At 48.3% G+C, this 6,190-nt stretch overlaps 1 long non-coding RNA gene across 1 annotated transcript; it reads right to left on the minus strand.

The window, feature by feature from the left end:
• Positions 1-4,109: 4,109 nt before the first annotated feature.
• LOC147573151 (uncharacterized) lies at positions 4,110-5,299 on the minus strand. Its single transcript, XR_015245621.1, has 2 exons — positions 4,990-5,299; positions 4,110-4,222 (listed from the first exon to the last, which is right to left on the minus strand). It is a non-coding gene; the product is annotated as an uncharacterized LOC147573151 (long non-coding RNA).
• Positions 5,300-6,190: the final 891 nt, after the last annotated feature.

Raw genomic sequence — 6,190 nt, forward strand, 5'->3', positions numbered from 1 at the left:
TGAGTTCCCAGTATATCCCAGGCTACCATTGTAGGATTTGGAGAAAGAGTGGTGAATAAGACAAATTCATTGTCCGTACTTTCTGGAGGAGGAGGTAGACATTAACACATAAGGGAATAAATATGTAATATAATGTTAGGTTATGATAACTTTAACGAGGAATGAAAGTAAACGAGGGCAAAGCATCCCTGTGATGTAGGAAGTGGTGTGTGTATGTCTGGTGTCCACGTGTCTCTGTTTTACGTTGAACAGGATGGTCAGGTGGCCCGGAAAGCCCTTGCTGATGAGACACCACTTAAGCAGAAGTGAATAGAGAAGGATTGAGCCATGTTGCTATTTGGGGAAGGATTGCTCCAGTCACAGGGAAGAGAACGTGCAAAGGTCCTGGGGTAAGAAGTCACTTGGCATATTTGGAGAGCCCCAGGTAATTGGGACAGACTTAGCTGAAAGAGAGCTAGGAGGGCAGTTCATGAAGGATGCCTGGGAGCCGGACAAGGCAAGGAACCTGACTGGATGGAACCCAATGGGAAGTGGTCAGAGCATTCAGGGCAGGGGAGTGGCATTATCGGATTCTCATTTCAGAAGTACGACTTGCTTCAGCTGCTCTGCAGGGAGGAGATTGTAGAGTAGCAAAGGTGAACCCAGGGAGGCCGGTTATGTGGTTAATGTGGGTGTCCAATGATGAAGGTCATGGTGGAGGAGGTAAGAAGTATACTATATGGGGACATATTTTGTAGTATTTGCTGAGGGATGGCATGTGGAATGTGGGAGAACGAGAGGCATCAGAAATGGCTCCACGATTTTTAGACAGAGTAACTAGGTATTGTCACCTGCCATAGTAAGGACCATTGAGGAAAGAGCAGGCTTTGCCGGGTCAAGAGTTCTGTAACCCTCTCCATAATCAGGGCCATGTATCCAGGAATGACTCCTATCCTTAGAGCACTTGGCATTTTGCAAAAACAATTTCCTGTCAGCCTTATGAGCTAGGCAAGACTGATGCTATTTGTTTCCATTTTGCAAAAGAAAATAACCAAGGCTCACAAAGAGTAAGCAGGAGACAGTGTAATAGACAGGACTATTTTGAAACATGAGACAAAACAACTCCCAACTAACATGAGCACAGAAGAAAATGCATTGGCTTTTGCAAATGAAGTATCCCAGGTTGTAGGCGGCTTTAGTCGTGGCAGTGAGGTCTGTCCATCTCTCTGTGTGCACCTGTCCAGTCCAAGATGTTACCTCTCAAGCCGAGACGCACGTTCTGAGCCCCTGCAAAGAGGACTTGGTAGATTCTGTGCATATATTCTTACAGGATGACCCCCCTTTCACTTGCTGAAAGGCTCCTGCAATGATGTCACTGCAAGACCCATAAAGATGGAAGACTGAGTGTTCAGTGGGTTGGCTGACAGGCTCTAGTTTCATTCTGATCTGGGAGAGGGGAATCCATCGAAGCCCTGTCACCTCACTGCCAGAAGAGATTGCCTTCTTCCTGCTCGGGAAAGATAAAGAACTCTGCCTTCCAGAGAAGCATTTTCCCTGAAGCTGGTCACTGCCAGGCCTTCTGGGACACAAATCCCTTGGACTCTGCTCCAGATGGAGTCAAGCTTACAGGGAAGCCACTGCCCCCGGGCTGTGACTAGGCAGATTCTCAGCCAGGTGTCTCCATATCCATACATGGAGTCCTACCAGGCTCTCCAGGACACTACCAACTCCTTGTTGTCTCCCTGCCTCATTGGTTGCTCAGTTCTTAGGTGTCCTTGCTTGTATTCTCCACCCCCCCCCCCCCCCGCCTCCCCAATTTCAAAATATTGGCCATTTTCAGGCATCATCAGTCCTGGGTCTTCTCTCAACTGTATGTGGACTCGCCTTTGATGAGATGTCACCCCTTCCCTTTGGTAGAGGCTACTGGCTGCCCTCCTGAGGACCATCCTCCCTTCTCTGTTAACAAAACTGCATTTGATTTAAGTCTGGGGAGGCACCTGTGCAGCCAAAGTGGGCAACTAACTGTACCATCCATGTTGGGATCAAAGCCAGTCACCAGTGGTACCCTTATTACCCGTTGCCCACGATTGGCTTAGGGATGAACATGTGATGCAGTTCTGGCCAATGGGATCTTAAAGGAGGTGAGGGGTGAACATGTGACCCAGTTCTGGCCAATGGCATCTTAAAGGAGGTGGGGGATGAACATGTGACCCAGTTCTGGCCAGTGGGATCTTAAAGGAGGTGGGGGATGAACATGTCGCCCAGTTCTGGCCAATGGGATCTTAAAGGAGATGGGGGATGAACATGTGACCCAGTTCTGGCCAATAGGATCTTAAAGGAGGCGGGAACTGTGGAAGAGGTGGTCTATTCCAATCAACAAGACTTACCCACACTCACACTGGATAGTTTCAGTTTTCCCAAACTTTTTCACATCACCGGACAGTTAAGTCAATTCCTCCACGGCCTTGAATGTTGCTCCCCATGCTCTTCAGCTCATAGAGCTCTGAATCGTGCTTCAAGATCCCATGCAAATGCGCTTCTTCTCCAGAGTTCTTCCCCCACCCCCCCCCCCCCCCACCCCCCATGCCCGGACTTTCTCCTCTGTGTTTGCTGGCATCCCACGCTTACCTCTCAGGTTGCATTGTGATCACGTGTCTTCCCCACTCGACTTTGAGCTTTTTCAGGGTAGGGAGTCTTATTCTTGAAGCCATGTCGGTGAATGTCAGTCTCTCTGACGTACAGAAAATGTCCAATTAAAGTGTGATGCGTGGCAGGATGACCTGTTTTAGCCGCAAAAACACTGGTGAACCTGACAAGTGAGGAAGCAGCCCCACCCGGGGGCATCGCGCGGGGCGGGGGGAGCTGACACGTAGCCTTGCTGTTGTTGGCAGGATGTCCAAACTCCTTATTGTGACATTCCGATTACCTCTCTACCTACAATTTCTTACCATAAGCCCACACTCTTGCAGAAAGCCTGACGTTTTGTAGATCCACACAGACTGTGTTCTTTCAGACAGCTGCTCCTTTTCACTTGCTATCGCCTTGCCTGGGATTTCTCCCCACCTCGTTCACCGTGTCAAACTCCTATTCATCTGTCAAAACCCTCTTCCAATATCCCCCTTTAGGACGTCTTAATACTCCCTGTCCTGAGCTACCTCTGTATTTGGATCATAATTGCAGGCATGGCTGTTGGGTCTGTGTGCTGCTCTTTGTGTGTCTGTCTTCTCTTTAGGAGTGTAGATTCTCCTGATGCAAGAGCCATGTTGTCTTCATATCTTCATGCCCCGTGCTGCACGTCAGAGGCTCCATAACTGTTTGCCTGGTTGAACTGAATCCCTTGTTCCCTAATTCCACGGAGCCTCCTTCCAGTAGTATCAGTTCGGAGCCTGGAGGGCTCAGTCCAGATTTAGTTGGCTTTCCAATGAGTTGATACAACAATAGTAATAAGCTAGCATTCTGAGTACTCACCGTGTGCCAGCATTGTTTCCAAGCCTGCTGTGTTTTATCTCTTTCCACCTACATGGCTACCCTGTAAGGTAGGTGCTCTCTGTGTTATACAGACAAAGAATCAGGGGCACAGAGAGGTTAAGTAACTTGTCCAAGGTCACAGAGCTGGTATTCAAACCGAGACACTCTGACCCTGAGCCGGCTACCCTGGGGGAATCGATAACTCATGCCAGTCTGTCATCGGTACTTGTCTGCCATATTTCCTGTCCCAGATCTTCGTAGCAGGGCTTTTAAATTCTGAAGCCTGCTGGAATTACTCCTCCCCCCTCTGGCTGCAGAGAGCGCGCCAATGTACTTCGCTGGAAGCCTGTGGCACGGTCTTCAATCTTTTCCACACTCAGCCACTTCCAACCTTGACCTTACAGCTGTGAAGACGATCCTTATGGGGCTGCTACTCAGAGGAAAATTGAAATGGTCCCTATGGGGAGACTGCAGGATTTTGGTCCCAGCCTTCTAATTTCGGATCGGCCCAGAGAAAGGAGCCACGTTAGCAGCACGAGCCACCAAATTAGGAGAGCTCCATTCTTTGCCTCTCTTAAGAAATATGGGCGCTGCTCTAAAAATCTTTTTTTAATCTCCTCTCTGGTCCATGTAACAGGAAATTGGTCTCTGCCATAGGCCAATAAATCTCCAACTTTTTATTGAATATTAAAGAAAGACTTCAAGTCAAGTTCAAATCTCTTTGCTTGGAGTTTCTCACATAACGCTGCAGCTCCGATACCTCCGGTCACAAAAGCTTTAAAAAGAAGGAGAAAAATGGCAAAGCTCTCCAGGTCACTGGCCCACGGGGATGATTTCTTCTCCTTAGAAATAATAGCCTATTACTCTAAAAATCTTAAACAAGGCATTCCCGCTCTGGCTTGCACATTATAATTGAGACGGGGGATTAACAAGTGGAAGTCTCTGGGTGCATCTAAAACAGGCACACGGCCACTTTTCTCGGAAGGTGCTGGGGTCAACCCTGGGCTCTGAAAGAACTGGAAACTGTGATGACCGGCGGGTGGCACTGCCTGGCTGCCCTCTTAGGACCGAGGCTGCCATTTTCCATGCTGCTGAGAGCACTGAGGGATGAAACCACTCGACTAAGTTGCTCTCCTGGAAATTCCTTTGGCCTGGGAAAGTGGCATCACCCAAGGTCACCCAAATGCATCACTTGTACGATGTGGGGGAGAAGCCACTGGCCTTCTTGCCTCGATGTAGGGTAATTCCAAGGTCTTGTGAGCTCCAGAACTCTCCAGAGATCCTTGTTGGAGACACATTGCCCCTCCCAATTCTCTGTTCCACTTCCCGCTGCCCCCCAGGTGCTGACTCGGCCAGCACTCCCCAGGAAACCTCGTGCTTGCTAATCTGGGTCTCTTTCCTGGGGAACCCATCCTAAGACAGACCTTCCTGTACTAGTGTCTTGGAGAAAAACGCTCTGGAAGGACTTAGATGGTTGGAAAGAACTTTAGAAGAAAACATACAGAATGATACCATTTCTGAAGCACACATGCACTTACTTACCCATAGTCTGGTCAGCTGTGGGTGGCAGCTCTCATGAGCCGGGGAGGTCAGGGTAGGTTCCCCGTCCATCTGCTACCAGCTCTTTGTACTGGTGTCTGTGGGGGTTCTTTTCACCCCATGGATATCAGCTTGTTCATGTGACTTGCTCCGGTAATGATATGCAGGTGAAGTAACAGGAGGGACTCCCGAGAAGTCCTGAGAGCCATGCGACATCACTCTTTTCCCGCTGTCATGAGCGTGGCGATGTTCTGGACAGGACTTACTCCTTCAGGAAGCAGGGCCACAGCTGGCCCTCAACCTACTGGTAATGTGGCTGAGAAATAAACCTTTGTTGTCAAAAGTCATTGAGACTCAAGGAGGTTTTGTTACCAAAGCATGACATAGACACAGCTGACCCATACAAAGGCATCATGGGAATATCAGAGGCTGTGATGGGGCAGATCCTTAGGCAAGTGGCAAGGGTGTACAGGTACATATTTCAGTATGGGTGCTTATTTCCTTGTAGAGTCCACATAGTTGAATGAAAATATCGGATATAGTTTTTTGGGGCACTTGGGTGGCTCAGTTGATTAAGCATCCGACTTTGACTCACGTCATGATCTCACTGTTTGTGACTTTGAGCCCCGTGTCAGGCTGTGTGCTGACAGCTCACTCTGGAGCCTGCTTCAGATTCTCTGTCTTCCTCTGTCTCTGCCCCTCCCCTGCTTTCACTCTGTCTCTCAAAAATAAACATTTAAAAATTAAAAAAAAAATGGGTATAGTTTAAAATAAGACTTGGCATTAAGAGGCACTCTATATTTTAGTACCTTTCCTCACTATGGAAATGGCATATTACAGCCAAGACAATACAGATTAACGGCTAACAGTCAGACTTTTAGGACTCAAATCCTGGCTTCGCCTCATCCTCTCTGGTGAAGTCATTTAAACTCTTCGGGCTATAGGTTTCGTATTTGTAAAACAAAGATAATAATGGTCTCTCCAATAGGGTTGTTGGGAGGAGTAAATGAGATGCTTGCTGTCATGTGCTTTGGGGTGCCTGGTGCGAATAAAGCACGTCACTGCCGAACCCTTATTGTTACCCTTATTAATGAACTTGGGAATCGGGAAAAAATTTCTTAAGTGAAGGGCTTGTAGGTTGATGAAATTTGGCCACTGCAGTCATGGTCTGCCGGGTCAGCCAGGGACATGTTTACCAGAACCC

The sequence above is a fragment of the Puma concolor genome, chromosome E3, assembly GCF_028749965.1.
Source record: "Puma concolor isolate L17-30 chromosome E3, mPumCon1.1.hap2, whole genome shotgun sequence".
Classification (NCBI taxonomy): Eukaryota; Metazoa; Chordata; class Mammalia; order Carnivora; family Felidae; genus Puma; species Puma concolor.